The 19,515-nt window shown below is 40.9% G+C and overlaps 1 protein-coding gene across 1 annotated transcript in view; it reads right to left on the bottom strand.

Moving 5' to 3' along the window:
* The window catches only part of lpp (LIM domain containing preferred translocation partner in lipoma), a 136,288-nt gene that overhangs the window by 104,477 nt on the left and 12,296 nt on the right, over positions 1-19,515 (bottom strand). Inside the window, 1 exon segment of the mRNA XM_076079139.1 lies at positions 4,991-5,036. The gene's annotated coding sequence lies outside the window, so the exon portion shown is untranslated.

Genomic DNA, 19,515 nt, shown 5'->3' with positions numbered 1-19,515 from the left:
GCAATCCCATGATAAAAGATGCCACAACACAGCCACGCTGGGTCTTTGTTATGCAGTGCTTATGAATGCAAAACTCTTCACTTCATCCGCTGGCATCATTATTTTGTATATCATTCATTCTGGACTGTCCGATCAGGCCACACATGTTTATGTTATGTTTATAAGAAGCTCGAATCATTACAGCCGTCAGCCGTGTAAATACTGAATCTGATAAGGAATGACAAACCTCAGATATGTCTCATATTGATATTTCAAACTGTTGTCTCCAATGTATGTAGACAATGTATGGAGACAATGTCTCCAATGTATGTAGAGAGAGATTGTATCTGAAACTGATTCACACCTTGAGCTTTTTTTAAATTGACTTTTTGCTACGTCCTTTTCTCGAACCAAGACTAGCAAATAATAGCGTAGCATCTAACCTGTGGAATCAACATTACCACAGCATGTTAGCAAATCATTAACTAGCGTTAGCTCGTCTAAAGGTATACTGAACGTATACACATGCTGCTTTGGTTTTCTAATGATTGTTATAATTGTTCCTTATGTTCAGTATCTTCTGTCCCGACCCCCCCATGATGTGGTGCTTCACGTTTACACTCATTTGTAGCTTTAGCGTCTGTCTTTATCTATCTAACCTGTTTTCGATGCTGAATCAGTTCGACGTCCCGGATGTATTCTTCAAACACATATTGTTTTCAAAAATTAGATAATATTCACATGGTGCATTATTCATTGGTGGCTAGCCGTCACATTGTCCTTCACTGTGTCTTTCCATGATACATCGCGTGGGTAAATGTTTAGAACTTTGACAGACACAGAGCAGGGCTGGTGGAACAACAAAGGTAAAGGTTGTGGACAGTCAGAATAAGTTGTGACGCATCATCTGTACATTTTTATATGAAACTGGGAGACACTAAACAAGACACTCTTAACGTTTAGGATTACCTATCATAACTATATTTAGGATTTGTTTTTTCTTCTTTATATGAGCAAAACAACATTTCAGATGGCATTTTGCAATGTAAGCAAAAAACAAACGGCTTTGGAGAAGAATCTACGTGGATGTTTTTCTTTCAGTCCTGAAAGCGGTTTTAACTCCAACATGCTGTTGAGATTATCAGGTTGGAAAAGCTCTGAAGAAAATATGAGGTACACTGTGAATCATGAATGCCTTACATATGGTATGCTGGTATTGGGTTGGACTGAAACGCATGGCTATTGAATGAGAGGGAAGACATTTTCTTTAAAAAAAAGAAAAAAAAGAGGCCTTGATTGAATTTCCCTGACAGTCCAGCAAACACTGAAGGATTTGTCCACTTACACGAAGCCCTTATATTGCAAAATGAGTCAATGAAAGCCTTTTGGCTCCGGCTCCAGTGGAGCACAACAAAGAGTTAAGTATTTTAAATTCTACAGTGAAGCTAAACTGTTCTTGAAATTCAGCTGGCAGCCAGTCATGCGTCGATTTGATGTGTGCTTCAAGAATCTGGCCCAAACAGACAAACTGTGAGCCAGGAATCCAAACAAACAGTGTGAGAAACCAAGAACCATCCTTGGCAAGTTGAGTTCATACCATCGCTGTGGCCCCCCATCAGGACGCTTCTGTGCTACTGTGATGTCGATGGAGGAAAACCAAACTTCTGTGTTCTCTTCCGTTTGATTCACAGTGCCATTGCTGTATGGTAACACACGGCGTTTGTGCATTCTGCTCATGAATCAGAGGAGGCGCGTACTGTATGAGTTATTGTATGAACATATGCACAAAGCTGTGGTGTGTAAGGTTGGTGATACATCGTTTTCAGGAACTGTTCACATTTCTCTCTGCTCAAAAGTCTCTTACGGGTTCTGGAGTTATTTAAAGAATGAATACATGATGGAATGTTTGAACCTCACTGAATAAACAGTTCCTCTTAACTATAACACTCTTACAAAAATCGCTTTCAACAACCTCTAAAAATGTCCAGAACTCTGTGTTGTTATTGTTGTTGTTGATTTCATTTTCAGAAAGGTTGAGGTGAAAATGAAATGAAGTTGATAAAAGAAATTCAATTAATTTAATTCTTAATTATACAAATTATATTTTAAATGATTAAATCAGTGATTGAGAAAGTACATCCATTCAGTATTTTACCTGAAGGTCGACGAAAACAACTTTAACAATCAGCTACAGCTAGAAAACCACATTGATTCACTGCAGTTCCCATTTAATAGCTACATTACTGCGATACTCAAAATTTGCTTTCTATTGTTCCAATGATTACATTAAAAAAAAGACATATATTAAAGGTTTTCAATACAGGATTCAGAGCAGATCTACTGCCTCCACACAGCTCTCAACGACGGCTGAGTCGGCGGCTAGGAGCTAACGGCGCTAACGGCTCTGACAGAGCTAACAGTGTGTATCTGAGGGGGGGAACCGGAGGATGTGTGATGCGCTTCCACAACGACGCCGTAAAGCAGCCGCCACGAGCTAGCAGCGTCATGTTCGCTCAGGTCACATTACTCCACTATCTTTACATACATAATGCTCTGAATTCTTAATAATTAAGTCACGTCCGACAATTAATGCCAAAAGTATCAGATACCATCTACATTCATCCTGTTACCGGCTCTCAGGCTACACTTTAGCTGCTGAGCTAACATTATGCTAGCTAACGTTAGAGTTTCTGACAGGGCAACCTGCTGCAGAGTCTGATTCATTTCATTACAGACATTACTCTGATTGGTTGCTGATGAAAGTATGATGAGGGTGATTTCACGGCAGTTATCCAAATTTGACCGCCATGTAGTCTCACATAGCTGGAGCACAATCACAAAATGAACCCATGCTTTAATAAACACATCATTTTGGAAACCAATCAGTTCATAAAACACGTTATGGTTTCTTTGGTGGTGTTGGCGGAGAGGCTTGTGTCTAATAATACTTATCAAGGCCACATCTTTGCCGGCTCTTTTGTCTGCCCTATATCTCAGGGCACAAGTGAGCTTATTATTACTCGAAGAACAAAAGTGTGCTAATGAAAGCCGTAGCGGGGAGGGAAGCTTCTTGGACCACCTGTTCAACATTTTCATATTCAGTGAAGAAGAGCTCAGGTTCCCATATGAGCACCTTGCCATCTGTTTTTCAAAAATATATCACATTTTGGTATTCAACCACTGTGCACGCTTTGCTGAACACAAAGCGCTCAGAGCTCGCCGATTTGCATGTCTGCCTGTACAGTTTGTGCAATATGCTGTATTTTTTAATCTTCTATGTTTAATGGAAGTGAAGCAACTTCAAAGAGAATGCAGACACACGACTGATTTAAATGTCAGGACGAGAAAACAATAATCAAGTCTACACTTCATTAGAATTTAAAACACACACGCACGACTCGTATTTTAAATCAATTATAACAAGGACCATTAGTGTTATCACGACATACAAACACAATTTTGATCCGGCAGTTAAGGGAGTTCTCAGCAGCTTATCAGAAATAATGCCAACAAAGAGTCAGCTAATCAGGAGAAAAAGACAAAAGAATCGCTGCGGGCTTCACTAATGCACACTTAATATGCAGCAATAAGCTCTCCAAGCATGAGTTCATTATAAACACATACATATATTTTGATAAAGTCTTTTATATTTTAGAACTTACAAATTTGAGGGGTGTCTCTCCCATTTTTTTTAGTTGCCAATGACAGGACATGCCACCTAAACAGGAGGAGGCAACGGTTTACTGTTGTCACAGGAAGTGGTTACACTGATCCTCCATGCGACTTTTGTGATCGGATGTAAAACTCAGCTGTGTCCTCTTATGTGCGTCCACACTGTCTATAAATTCTTCACAATAAAAGTTGCCCGTTATTTTGTTATTTAAAAGCTTTTATTTTGAAAATCAGGGAATATTTATGCTTCTTCGGTTTTTTCACGAAGTGCGTGAAGATCAGTAAATGTCCCCAATTGTTTTACAGCCGTTCCTTTTACTGTGAACGCATGATTAAGATTTCGTGGATCAAAACGAGTCACATGACCTGTATTTTCATCTTCCCCCTTTCCCCTCAAAATCATAATAGGGGGTCTGAAAACGTACCACGCACCTGTTTAGTCTTAAAGTGGTGCCGTGAGATTAAATAATAAATCCATTCCTATGCTGGTGACTGTGGGAACTCTTACACGGAGCTGCAGAAATCTGGCTCGTGTCTATCTGTTAAAGAGCGAACTGGACCTTCTATTTGATTCAATTCACAAATGAACAAATTGACAATGTAGAGTACAAATAATATAAATATATAAATTAAGAAGTAAAATACTAATTAATTTTTGGCTGAGATTCAATGAAGAGGGGTTTGTATTTAATTATCATAATGTCATAATCAGATACACACAACTGTATATTGTGCAGAACCAGAGAGTATGTGTGCATATTAAATTCATCCAGTTGAATGCATCAATATGATTGAATTTAACGACACTTTGTCGATATTAGAAGCCCGGATCAAAGGGCTTTCACAAAAGGACCTTTGAGTCAGAACAAGAGTTTCCATTCAGCAGCTTTTGATGATGTGGAAAAAGAAACTCTGGGTCAAAATGAACGTCTGCACGGCACTCCAACATAATAATGTTTTTTATGGCCACCACTGACATTAACGACCCATAATATTGTGTTTAGTTATTACACATTCACACACAAACAACTGAGTCACAGCAACATCAGAAGTTGGCTGATTTTCCGCATAAAATAAATGAATATTAACACATATCACTGTAATATTGAAAACAATATCTATGGTATTTTGCTTTGTTATCGTTTTGTTTCTGAAGGGATTTTGAGAACAGTGTAGGCGAGGTGGAATGGTGAAAATAAAATGCTTTGTGATTACTAGTTTACTAATAGTTCAAATCTGGGAGATGTGGATGTGAAGAGACAGCAGCAGACGTGTTTATGGTCTGTGAATATATACAGTATCATACTGTAGGAGGGGAGAAATTAGGTCGAGTACTTACCCAAATTGTCACACTAAGCGATGGCGGGGACTACAGGAACAGACACCTGAAAAGAAACAACATGATTATACAGCAAAGCAGCAGAAACGTGATGTGAGAATATCACTCGAGGCCGAACGGATCCGCATCAATTCATCCAAACTGTCCGATCTTCGGCTGCAGCCGCTGTTCATGGCGCTGCCTTTCATGTAATTGTTTACTTTAACAAAGTTGGCATTAAAAAGTGCAGCTCTAACTCCCAAAGTGAAACCCCAACTTTTGACTGCAGGGGATACATTCAAAAATGATAATTGTGAGTGAAATTTCTATTTCTGGTGTTGTGAATGTCCTACATTCGGTTTAGATACAGGTAAGGGTGGGGGTGGAATGATTCATGTCTCCAGGGCCCTGAAGATGTGTACTCCTCTTGCTGAGGAATTCGTTTGTTCTGATAAATTGACATTGTCAGTTTCCCCACATTGCCACAGTGTGGCATATACTATGGGGAGCAGTGGTGGGAACACAGATGCTACATGCGACTGGCGTCAGTCAATGTGACAGTTCTTGTTTTGTCTTTTCTTTTGAGGGTGGGGTGGGGGGAGGGGTGGGTCTATTTTTCTAAATCTGAACTTCCAAGTCGAGGAAGCAGGAAGGAATAGGAATTAATACACCTACACTCCCCTTCTCCCTTTAGAATGGCAAAAATCTCTTTGTACCCACATCGTAATTACTGGTGGGCGCCAGTTTGGGATTGTTATCCATGCCTCCTTCACACTTTGTTTTTTGGCAAGTATAATCCAATGTTTTGAGAACATGCAGCTGACAACTAAAGTCTTTTCTCAACTTCACTTCAGTTCCTTTACGCCGCGCTAATGTTAAGGAACAACTAGTGCTTGAAGTGGCGTTCCTTATTCTAGCATATGCTCCCCTACACTTTTCAGAGGCGGCGTGTTAAAAAGGAGCTCAGCGAGATAGCCGGGCAAGGAGGAAACGGTAACCAGCAGCCGGGGCGCTGAGGACACGTTCCTCCAGAGAGATGATGTTGATGTTGAGACTCTATTTTGGTGTCGATTCATGCGGTCTGACACGCCGATTCTTTTTTCCTTATCTTTTTTAATGCAGTCTCAATTACTGAATTAATATTAATTAAAACTGTTTTACTTTTTCACTTAGAATCAACAGATTTAGTGTTGAACACGTGTTACCACAGAAAGAGAACCCTGCTTTTTATTACAGTCAGTTGAATGTGGAGATGTGTGCGCCTGGTGTGTTTTTAAGTTTATATTTAATCAAAACAATAACCAGATAAAGTGCAAACATTTTCTTGAACTTTTTGTGCAACAGCGTAAACAATCAGCCGATAATTTGATTGTTAGAAAATGAATCTGAAACCATTCTGATAATCTATTAACCAAACTTTTCGGCTTCTACAACGTGAGGATTTTGCAGTTTTTCTCAATTTTCAAATCACACAAAATAACATATTTGACATTCTCCACCCCCCCCCCCCCCCGTTCATTTTATGAACGATTAGTCGGTTAAATGAAAAACTAAAGAAATGGAATAATCAACAATAAAGAGAAAATAAAATATGTTAAAAATTCAACAAGAACATACTTTCCTCAGTGATATCTAGCCTTAATAACTCGGGTTTTATCTGCCGACGTGTTGGGATATCAGCCATTAGACTTCTGCTCCAACACAGAAGGTGATGGAATTTCATTTGTTGTTCACGAAGCATATAAGTGACATTAGAAAACAGAAACATGCCTTTTCAGGGCAAGAAGCCATATAAGAATGAATGTCCTCTGATTTTTGTGTGCATCCAGGATTTGTTCTCATTTTGTTAGTGCCCGATGATTTCTGGGATTCTCTAATGTCTGATTTTTGCTGCTCCTCTCTTCGGTAGGAGAACATTTTACGAGTGATCAAGAGAGACGGGGAGAAAACCGCTCGTTTTCACAGCCACCAAGAGTTTGTCCAACACAATTTGAGGAACACAAACAACGCATGACTATCATAAGATAGTCACAAGACAACTAAGATTCAAATATATTTTATTGGATTCATTTTTATGAGTGGATTATTACATTTGTGGGCTGAAGAAATACTACCAGACCACTGACGCCTCGTTCAGCTCCTGAATTACTGACACACTGCTCTTTGATTTCCCTGTAACGCCACTACTGACACTAAAATCACATGTTTACTTTAGCTTTATTTAACAGTGCTTCAATTTCACCACTTCTTTCTTCTTCTTTTTCTGTTGGTGGCATCTCTCCCATTCTTGGGCCTGTGCCAGAGTCTTTATTACAGCGGCTGCCCGTATACAGTGTGTAGGGGGCGTAACCAGTGCTGATAATTAACACTCTGCCACACACCTCCAGTTTATGATAGAGTGGGATCCATCATTCAGTCCACCTGGGTCAGGCCCAATGCGAGGAACACTTCACAGAGCTCCCGGTCAACAGTCTTTGTTGGGAATCCCCACTGGGAGCGAGGCGCGGATTAGTTATGGATTCATTATTAGTCAGCGAGTGAGGGGAGTCTGCCTGTAGTGATACAGACAAGCTCGCAGACAGACCGGGAGCTTTGATCAATCAATGTAGATTCGGTTAAAAAGTCAGAGACGCATAAGAAATAAGTGGACGTAGTCAGCGATTGGTTTGTGGACTGCCGTTTTGAAGCCTCGAGTTTGGCATTTTGGCCATGGCCATCTTGGTTTTTTGTGACCAGATATGACACAAGTGGGTGGAGCTAAGTATAACTGAACGTTCATTAAGACATTTTTAGGCGACCAGAATGTCTACTTTCATGAAGTGAAAACACACTGAAAGGTTTAAAGTTGTAAGACGAAAAAAAAAGGACTGCTCCAAGGCCAGACAACGCCGGGGCAGCGACCTGTCAATCACAAGGTATCCCCGCCCTAAAACACACCCTGCTTTATGGTCTGTTTGACTCTAAATGGACCATAAGTTACTAAATGAACATCATGCTGTATTGACGAAGACTTGAAACGAGAGATTGAGACCATAAACTCATGTTTGCAATGTTTACTGAGGTAATAAATCAAGAGAGAAGTAGAGTCATTTTCTCATAGACTTCTATACAACCAGAGGAGTCGCCCCCTGCTGGTCAGGAGAGATAATGCAGGTTTTAGACACTAGTGGGTTCCCTCTTCAGACCTGGAGGTTACCGCCTGGATTTAAATAGCTGTCTATGCAGATTACGCTGGACTAAACACGACTAAAATAACTTTATGTGTTAAAAATAAAAACAGCGTCTCACAAAGTCAGAGTGGATCGATACATTCAATAAAATGAAGAGTAGTGGTTTACATCAAAATCACTTTCAGTGGGGATTACCCATTATTTTCTTACATTACAGAATCGTGCTACTAATATTTGATCTATACCTCAATTGTCCCCCAGGGTAGATTTAGTGAGCGCCATTATTCTTATTTTAAGCAACTTCTTAAGCATGTATGCCTTGTACATGCAGTTCCACATACTCACTCCTGGATTCTTCCTAATGCAAACAACAGCCTTTAACCACCACAGCCAGGTGAACTGCCAAACATCCATCATCATAGAAATCCATGTATCACAACCAGCAACTACCTCTCCAGCTACGAAATGGGAGCGAAAATGAGTCATCAAACCAGAAAAAAACATCTTGATAGACAGTAGCACCAATATCTGACCCATCATTTGAATTTGTTTCCTTGCCCCTGAGAAGAGGGGTACGTGAAACATATCCACTATGTTTGATTTATCTCAGACTTACAGTCTCTGCGCTACAGACCCAAACACAAACAAAAGGGCTCCAGCACATTCTGTGCTACAACATCTGGGGAGTTGTGTAATATGATGATCCGGCCAGCAATGGTGGAAACCACGGGTCAAAAGGGCTCATGGGTTTGTGTTTGCCTCTCAGTTGCAAACTGCAGCCAATCCAATGAGTTAAGAGCAGAATGTATTTACTTTGTAATCGTTGAAGATGCCGGTACTTGCATGGCACCTCTAAGGCAGCGGTAATAGCAGCTGTGCAGAAATCCGGCCCTGCAGCAGAAAACATTTTTCACTCCCGTAGCCAACATCAAAATGTACATGTTTTTACATAAATCTACAGTAGATACTAAAGTAAATACAAGGCTCGTGTTAATCCCAGTAAATATGACACCCAGTGCTGCACCAAACATGGAGCCTTCACACTACAGCGGCTTGGCCTCGTTACTGCAGCTGGTGCTGAGACGATGGCTAATGAACTTACCAAATAAATACAACACAACCGTAGAATAGAATTTACTTTATTCCTTTTAATTCAACGGCTTGAGGCTATTTGACCATCACAGATTTTTGTCTCTTGTGACGATTCTCAGACTTACTCTGGTGTTAAGAGGAGCATCTTTTTTTCTATTATTTCAAAGCAGATTTATGGACATGTATCTATTGAAAGTTATATCCCTGAAATATGCGAGTCATATTGGACCTAAAACTTTGTGTGCTACCTCTGTGTTTTGTTAATTTACAGTTTTTTTTGTGCAGATTATGACAACCAGGCGGTCACTGTCTCCATGGGCCGTGTGTAGCGCACACACACACACTACTAGCTCAAACCGGTGGGACAAAGACCTCGCGGTACGTGCACCGGTCCCGTTCACGTACCGCGAGGTCTTTGTCCCGGATCCCCCCAGCATTCATTGCTGGAGATTCAGCTGAACCAAAGCCACTTGTAACATTAGAGAACTGAGAACTGACCTTACACAAGTGCATCTCATCAACCATGCATTTCCTGCAGACAGGGCATGTATATTTTACATTACATTAAATAGGATATTTATAAACATTCTCCGTCAGTGCTCAGGCGCATTTTTTTATTATTAATTTTTTTCAAATAAAATGAGCCAATTTCACTCAATGTCAAATCCATTACAATAACTTAGGTAAAGCTACTTTCAGCCACACAATGAGTTAAATACTCAAATTATCAGAGCCATTAAACATTCAGATGGAGCAATTTGCTATCAAACAAAAGTGATCATCCGAGTACATTAGACCATTAACACATTTCTAAAGACCCGCAATCTGTCAAAGAAACGCAATTTAGGCCCTGAAAGGGCTCTTCATTTATCAGCTTGTGATGGACAGGCCTCCCCTCTTCTTCTAACCTTCATCCTGGTCCTCCTGCTTCACTCGGCTATTTTCATAGGCTTTATATGATGCATTTGAATACTCTTTTTTTGAATATCATTTTTTTACAAGAGCTGACCCAAACATTATTCTCATACAGGTCTGCCAAAGCCGAGGAGCAGCGGGTCGCACTTCCTCTGTGGACGCATGCTTTCTAAGTGCTCCTACAATGGACAGCTTGATTGGGCCTCGATGTTTACAGCCTGAGCAGGTCGACCAAACCAATGAAGAATACATATCCCTGAAAAACACCTCTGCCTTTTCCCCCCTCGGCCTTACAGTGTATTTATAACCACCCTCGACAGGAAGCAAGCGGCTCCTCTGGTTTACACCTGACCTGCAACCCGTTGGTGAGAGCTCCACCCGGACCAGGAAAAACAGCTTTCTCACTCAGAGTGGAGCGGCAGAGTCTAACTTTCACAGCCACAGTTAGAAGTCTTCACTACTCCTCTTGTGAACGAACACACACACACACACACACACACACACACACACACACACAAAGCTTCATGAAGAATTTTCAGAATAATCACCATCGTGTAATTTCCACTAGAATTCAATAATGCACTAATAATACACCTCACTTTGAGTCGTTGCATTAACCTGCTGCAAACGTGGAGTGGAATCAACTTTAAAGCATTAAAAAGGCATATAGACACAGCTTGTATATTATCTGCCCGACTCCTCTTCAGCCTCCCTCCCTAACCTCAGTGTGGTTTTTAGGATTTCTTTCCTGCAGTGAGTCATTCCTCACCTGGCCACAGGTTGCCTCCACTGAGTTTCACCTGACCCAGTCCTGTGTAACTGTTGTTGCTGCTGTAAGGCGCCGGCCTTTCCCGTGTCACCGGTTTGTTTTGCCTGCAGATTTTCCCGTGTTCGTTCTTTTCTGTGTGTCAGTTGCTCTGTGACCCGGTTCCAAAGTCCACTGTCACAGACCCTCAGACCTTTACATTCACTTCTGATAAGTGTGTGAGGCACGGCGGCTGTCCTACGGTCTTTGAGAGTTCTCTTACAGACACTTCCTATATGTCTGCAGTGCTTCGGGTATCATTCGGGGCTTTTGTACCCTCCGGACGAGTCCATGAGAGTTTGGCGTTTAGGGTGCAACGTCACTCAGTCGATCTGTTACTTTAAAGCATTATTAGGTTCTATCTCAACACCCCCCCCCCCTAGAATCTGCAGAGGCTTCCACTTGCAGGCTGCAGAGGTTATCACCGGTTAATGGTTACTACGACGGTGTCACAAAAAGGAGAAGTTGTGAGCTTTACGATCGCCGTGCTCCGAGCGTGTTTACTACGACAAGCTCTCACCACCAATACAGCAAATGCTGCAGTTAAAGAAAACAGGAATTTACTTTAAAAGATGCTGTGAAATATAATAAATATTAATATTAACAATAGTTTCCAGTTTGTAATCCGGTGTTCTTGTGTTGATAGTTCACGTCATTGCTTGATAACTGCCAAATATATATATACACACATACATATATATATATATATATATATACAGTGGGTACGGAAAGTATTCAGACCCCTTTAAATTTTTCACTCTTTGTTTCATTGCAGCCATTTGCTAAAATCAAAAAAGTTCATTTTATTTCTCATTAATGTACACTCAGCACCCCATCTTGACAGAAAAAAACAGAAATGTAGAAATTTTTGCAAATTTATTAAAAAAGAAAAAATGAAATATCACATGGTCATAAGTATTCAGACCCTTTGCTGTGACACTCATATTTAACTCACATGCTGTCCATTTCTTCTGATCCTCCTTGAGATGGTTCTACTCCTTCATTGGAGTCCAGCTGTGTTTAATTAAACTGATTGGACTTGATTAGGAAAGGCACACACCTGTCTATATAAGACCTTACAGCTCACAGTGCATGTCAGAGCAAATGAGAATCATGAGGTCAAAGAAACTGCCCAAGGAGCTCAGAGACAGAATTGTGGCAAGGCACAGATCTGGCCAAGGTTACAAAAGAATTTCTGCAGCACTCAAGGTTCCTAAGAGCACAGTGGCCTCCATAATCCTTAAATGGAAGCAGTTTGGGACGACCAGAACTCTTCCTAGACCTGGCCGTCCAGCCAAACTGAGCAATCGTGGAAGAAGAGCCTTGGTGAGAGAGGTAAAGAAGAACCCAAAGATCACTGTGGCTGAGCTCCAGAGATGCAGTAGGGAGATGGGAGAAAGTTCCACAAAGTCAACTATCACTGCAGCCCTCCACCAGTCGGGGCTTTATGGCAGAGTGGCCCGACGGAAGCCTCTCCTCAGTGCAAGACATATGAAAGTCCGCATAGAGTTTGCCAAAAAACACATGAAGGACTCCCAGACTATGAGAAATAAGATTCTCTGGTCTGATGAGACAAAGATTGAACTTTTTGGCGTTAATTCTAAGCGGTATGTGTGGAGAAAACCAGGCACTGCTCATCACCTGCCCAATACAATCCCAACAGTGAAACATGGTGGTGGCAGCATCGTGCTATGGGGGTGTTTTTCAGCTGCAGGGACAGGACGACTGGTTGCAATTGAAGGAAAGATGAATGCGGCCAAGTACAGAGATATCCTGGAAGAAAACCTCTTCCAGAGTGCTCTGGGCCTCAGACTGGGCCGAAGGTTCACCTTCCAACAAGACAATGACCCTAAGCACACAGCTAAAATAACAAAGGAGTGGCTTCGGAACAACTCTGTGACCATTCTTGACTGGCCCAGCCAGAGCCCTGACCTAAACCCAATTGAGCATCTCTGGAGAGACCTGAAAATGGCTGTCCACCAACGTTCACCATCCAATCTGACGGAACTGGAGAGGATCTGCAAGGAAGAATGGCAGAGGATCCCCGAATCCAGGTGTGAAAAACTTGTTGCATCATTCCCAAGAAGACTCATGGCTGTACTAGCTCAAAAGGGTGCTTCTACTCAATACTGAGCAAAGGGTCTGAATACTTATGACCATGTGATATTTCAGTTTTTCTTTTTTAATAAATTTGCAAACATTTCTACATTTCTGTTTTTTTCTGTCAAGATGGGGTGCTGATTAATGAGAAATAAAATTAACTTTTTCGATTTTAGCAAATGGCTGCAATGAAACAGAGTGAAAAATTTAAAGGGGTCTGAATACTTTCCGCACCCACTGTACATACACATATATATATACACATATACATACATCTATATTCTAGACCAGAATCCCTCCTTTTTTCCTCTCAGTGTAACAGATCAGATATTTGTGATGACTTTTGATCCTGCACTTACTACATCCTGTATACATGTCATCAATTGAATGTGAATGGAATCGCTCATGAAACCACACGTGACCATCAGCTTGTTGTAGCAGCTAGCAGCAGAGTGTTTGGATTTCTTCTGGCAAGAATGTTGTTTACAACATGAAGTCAAAGTCAAAGTAGCTGTACTTGTGTTCTGTGATTAACGTGTGATTTAACTGAAATGATCTCAGTATATGACATTAGTGAAAACTTAATTTCACTTGTATTCAATTGAAGTCTCATAATGTCTCATAATGACATTAATAGAAACATATCTTTACAGTAACTGTTCCTCATTGGGATCTAGTTCCTAAATTGCTACGTGTAGCAGAAAAACATGCCAGGGGGCCTCTCCATGCGTTCATCACTAGACTGCAGCACGGAGCAGCGCTCTGGGAAACACACGCCACCCCTGAAAGGTGGCAAAAACAAATCTGGGGCTTTGCTTTGGATCTTTCTTCCCAATTTGATGCTGCAACAAATGAAAGTTGGAGGGATTTAAGAGATTAATGCATCTAATGTACTGGATCTGTCTGATATTAACACAAGTGACCTCAAACCTGACACGTAAGGTCCCCTCAGCTTTAAAGCCCACATGTGCAACCTCAAACAAAAGCATGCAGGGAGCTCAAACAACAAGCCGGCCGCCACGCAGAGTGGGTGCACTATGGCACTTGATCCACAGTGCACGCTACAGCATGTACAATTGGATAATCCGTTAATGAAGCAGATTCTGGGCCAAATCACTCAGACCTAGACCGTGACCTTTAACCTCCGATGTATATAGACGTGACACGAGAACAGTGCAAGTAAATGCACATGTGGAGGCACAAAGAAGCTTTTCTCTTGATGCTGTGACAAAGCGACAGTATGTGGAGGACCCCTCCACTTCTTCCTATACACTTATAACAGCATTAGCAGTGCTTTAAAGTCTAATTCTTACTGCATTAGTGCTTTTAACGGCACCAAAAAAATATGAATGGCTTCCATTTAGTTAAGCCTCTGTGTTTTGCTTTTGTTTGTTTGGGGTCCACATCCTGCTTGGAATCCAATTTAGGTTCAATCAGTATGAGCAACTGATTGACACCACAGACGATATAATGCAGGAGAAAGGATCCACGTCGAGGTGGCTCTTCCACAACAAGCATCACCTCCGGTTCTCCGTACATACTATGTATTCTTCTGCGTCGACAAACCGTTAGAACATTGTGAAAAGCACTCCCCTCTGATCTGTGATTCTCAAAGGGGTCGTAGTTAAGCTTCTGTAGCGTGAGCCTCCGCAGACAGCGTGCAAACGGAGGCGTTTATACTATATTATAATATAATATAAACTAGATTTTTCTGCAAATCGCCAGAGTGCGAACAAACAAAATGAACTGTGATGAATGAAAAAGACAACGAGTGTAACTCATAGACTGTAGGTGTAACCTGCAAAAAGCCATAAACTAAACTCCACCACGACGAGGAGGGATTGTAATTATCTGTGAACTCGGATCTCATATTCATGGACTACTACGTCTTCATACAAGCCCTGTAAAGAAACAAGTTAAGTAGTAATAGCATTATAAAGAAAGGAAGGTTGAATTTCCTGTAAACAATTATATTTGGCTGAAAAATATTGAGTGAAATGTAGATTTTGCTGCCCTGGTGTTTCTAAAGCACTTAAAGGGGAATTGGTCAGTAATCTCTAGACATGTGAACAGTGCATCCATCAGTGAACTACAGTGACTGAAGTTCAGAGGTGCACGACCACGCGCTGGCACACATGAGCTGGTAACATGCTCGGCAGATCTTTTTATTATTATTATTTGATATTACTTATAACAGGAACATGAATGTGTCATGGTCGGATTCTTTTCCTCAAGATTCATTTTTACAAATGACATACTTCGTACTTGGTGAAACTTTTTTGCCGGAACTAAATTATTTAAATTAGCTTACAATTTTTGTATGCAAAAATATACTAGTTAAGTGTTTCTCCATGTGGCAGCACGGGAGCAAAGCAATGTGTTGCTGTGGACGTGGCAGCAGCAACACACATCTTAGACGGTGTAAGTGTATTCTGTATTTATAGAACACTTACAGCGGGTTACCTTGCCGTCGCACAACTGAATTGGGTAACTGTTGTGACTTTGGTGGAACCAAACTAATCCTTAAGTCACACATTGCTTTGTTCCAGCGCTGGAACTCTAGTCTGTTTCTGCAAACTACACCTACTGTAGTAGTACACTGACTATATACAAGTACCTCGTACAACCCCACTGGTACTGAAATATCCCTTAAGGATGTGAACAAAACTTTATGTACACATCGTAATACATTATTTTGTTATCGTGTCGTTCAGATATCTGAAGAATTTCTTCGGATCACCAGCGAGACCTCCTGAGGACTTTGAGTGAATCCCTTGACAAATATGTGGCTTGCCTGCTGAGAAAGGGTGCTTTTAAAAAAGACGGAAGACCTGGAAAAGCTTGACGAACAGGTGGGAGAGGTGCCTTTAGCCAAGGGCATGCTAAAGTTAACCCGTAGGCCTGTCTTCCCTTTGACCTCAAAAACTTGAGCTCTTGGTAAGTTGAGCAGCCTAAGGAGCTTTGTCCGCCAACGCCTCTTTCCCAGAGTTAAAAATAGTAGATTTACATTTTTTAAAGTAGAAAGCAGTTCTTCTTTTCTGCAGAGGGGCAACAGCAGACACGGAGCGGCTGAAAATACTTCCTAACAAAACTAGTCAACAGGTTGGTAAGTAGGCACGGGACGATAAGAACAAAGTCACGTCAAGATGAACCTTTAATAAGATTATTCACGACATTAACTCATAAAATGGCAATAAATCATACTGGAATTATTCTATATTAAACATTTTTAAGTGGACATCATTTTTATTGAAAAACTATCTCAAATAAGGTCATAAGCCACCCCTGTATCAACTTTAACAAAAATAGCAACATTGTGAGAGTCCTTCCTCTATTTCTTCACTTCTCATTCCTGATAATAAGCTCGACAGCTGTTTCAAGTCACTCGTGAGGATTTTCTTGATAATTCTGAAGATGTAAAGTCATCACAATCAACTTATTACGAGTGTTTTTTAAATCGCGATACACAATAAATTCTTATATCTACCCATTTGTGGGCGATAGCGACCGTGCTGCTGGGTCACAAAAAACATTTATTTTTTAAACTTCCACAAGCTGAATGGTTGGAGTATTTAGTAAGGTACTAAAGTTAAAGTTAGGAGTACAAATGTATTTTGTCTTTTAGTTTTCCTCAGCACTCATGCGACTGTGGCTAAGTGGATAGCAGGGCCGTCTTTCAATCAGAGGGTCAGCGGTTCAATCCCCGGCTCCGGCTCTGCTAGTCGCATGTCGATGTGTCCTTGAGCAAGACACTTAACCCCAAAATTGCTCCCGTAGCTGTGCCTACGGTGTAGAAATGTGATAGACTCTGAATTGTAAGTCGCTTTGGATAAAAGCGTCTGCTAAATGACTGTAATGTAATGTCCTCAGGACACGGACCATGAAGACAGAGTGCTCACATCTACACCGTCAGAGACGATGGTGACGCTGCCATGTGACCGGCTATGATGTTGAAAGCACGTTCTAAATAAGAAGGAGATCAGATTCATCTGACTGCTTGTATTACCGAGACACCCCCCAGGCAAAGACATCTTCTTCCATGCACTGGTCAATTTAGAGATTTTGGGCTATTTTGCTTCCATGACACGTCTTCTTCCAGACTAGTGGAATTAAAACATCCAAAATACACATTCAGGTGTTTATTTTACTGCTTTGTCTGTTTGCATCGGATTTCTTCTAAATTCATGAAAAGGTCAACATATAATAATGCCTCATTTATATATTTAAACATAACTTTTCTGAAAACTTGTAATAGAAAAACTAATTATTTTATTGTAAGTAATCATCTGGGAAAGATTCATAGTGATATCTGTTAGTGACATTTTTTACCCTATTCATCTGTAATGTCTTCAAAGTGTCATTTTACAAAACATATCTTTAAAAGGCGTTTTCTCTAAACATTTTTTTCTCAGACTCAGAAATCTCCACTGCAGTAGCTCTTACACAAACCAAACTTTACAGTTCACATATCACTCAGAGCCTGATTTATGCAATGTTTTATTCCCCAAAACGTGTGATTTAGATAGTGACAAAAAGAGGTAAATCCTCTCAGTGAACACCTTTGACTCTAATAGGTCAACCAAAAGAAGAATGAACCTGGCTTTAACCAACGTTCACATTTCTGTTCTGGAAACGTATGCAAATGGGCACATTTTCAAGAAGGCGATGCATCATTCACACATAGAAATTCAGAAACTTGAGATACACAAATGATTGTCTGAATGTTAAGTTATCAACTTGGGAAGTTTCATGGCGATATAGATTTTAGTTAAAATGTTTACCCTGTTCACCCGTCGTGTCTTCCCTAATCTGATGAAAAATAAAGAGTAAAGTGTTGGGGAGCACTATTGACAAAGAAGTTCTTCCAGTATCTGATTTATTGACAAATCAGTTCAGTTCTAACATCTTACGTTGGGGACAAAAACATGCATTCTGTATGTTTTCACAGCTCACTTGTGGAAGCACATTACATGTAAAAGCAAAAGACAAAGTGATTTTCGGTTGACGAGGCTTTCCTAACTTTGAATGAAGAGCTTGAGTGAGGAAAGCCTCCTTTCCAACAGATACGGCCTAATATACGAAGTAAATCTACATCTATTCCTAAAAAGAGCATGCTACATGAACACGGATCAAGACTGCCCCGATGTAGGGATCGCATGGAGGGGTGAGTGTGAGGTTAAGTGAAGTCCCAGGTGTAACACTGCCAGAGCAGACAGTGACTTCCAGCTAAGAGGATGATTTGGGTCAGTAGGTAATTGCATTCCTGGACCACAGGGACTGGCTGGCAATTAATCCTGCCAATGAGCCACGTGAAATATGCACATGTATACAGTGTGCCAGTAGACTGATGAATGCAGGCTCCTCCAAAAGAGGGATGGGGTAAAAGTTCTGCAGCTCACACCGGCGACTCACGGCTACGATGACGCAATAAGATGGTGGCAGAACTAAAGGGTGTCGTGTCTGATGTAGCACAGAATCAGAACGCTTCCGACTTAGTTTATTACTTCCTTAACATCTCAAACGCCTGCACGAAGCTCGAAAAATCCCATGTTCCCTAGCTTCTCCAAAACTGTTTTATCAGCCGCTTTGACGGTTTCCATCCGTCCAGGAGCATCCCTTCTCTTTTATTGATCAAGATCAAGAGAAACCGGTGCCAGGTTAAGAGTTAACTTCAAGCTGACAAATTACTCCAGAAGGCAAATAGCAGCAGCTTGTATTTTACTTCTCTGGTAATGGCTGACATTCCATTATAGCTCAATTTACAGTCTCGCTGTTCTCTCCAGAGTGCTTTGAGAATGCTTCCTTGGCATCCACGAGACTTTTAAAAACTAAAGGTTACATTTAAGAGTAATTTAAGTTTAAAAAAAAAAAGGGAAGTATTTCCAGCCCTGGTAGAAGAAATAGAGATATTAGTGGATTTAGTTTAAATTTAATGGAAGAGGTTCCTTCAAAATTCCAGTAATGTACACACATTTACAAACACTTATTGACCTTTACTCTGTGAATAAGAGATGCACAGATCGTTCTGCAGCCGATCCAAACCTCATATGTCCTCTGACGGACACATTTACACACGTGTATGATAGTTTTACGTCCGCGCACAGCGGCACAGACTTTAACATTACAAGACGACAAGTTGTCAGTGTAAAACTTCATTAGCGTGAGTGAAGAAGACACAAGGCTGCTATTTGTCACAATTGCAATTCCACAATAAGCAGTGGAGGAACAACCGTAAGAACATCTGAAACAACCTAATCAGACACTGCTTTTATCGTGAATCTTTCCCATCATGCTGCTCACAGTAATGTGATGACAATGAGTCTCCCTTACACAGGACTGCTGATAAAGGAGCTAACAGCTAATGCTAACCGAGGTTATTACGATGCGTTCAAGCTCTGTTCAGTGAAAATGAGTATTGCGCGAAAGCAAACTATAACTATCATGACAAGTTCAAATGTAGTATT

Source organism: Anarhichas minor, unplaced genomic scaffold (genome assembly GCF_050575085.1).
Source record: "Anarhichas minor isolate MPS153535 unplaced genomic scaffold, ASM5057508v1 ptg000071l, whole genome shotgun sequence".
In the NCBI taxonomy this organism is placed as follows: domain Eukaryota; kingdom Metazoa; phylum Chordata; class Actinopteri; order Perciformes; family Anarhichadidae; genus Anarhichas; species Anarhichas minor.
Note: the sequence above shows the minus strand (reverse complement) of the source record. Positions and strands in the feature narration are given on the sequence as shown.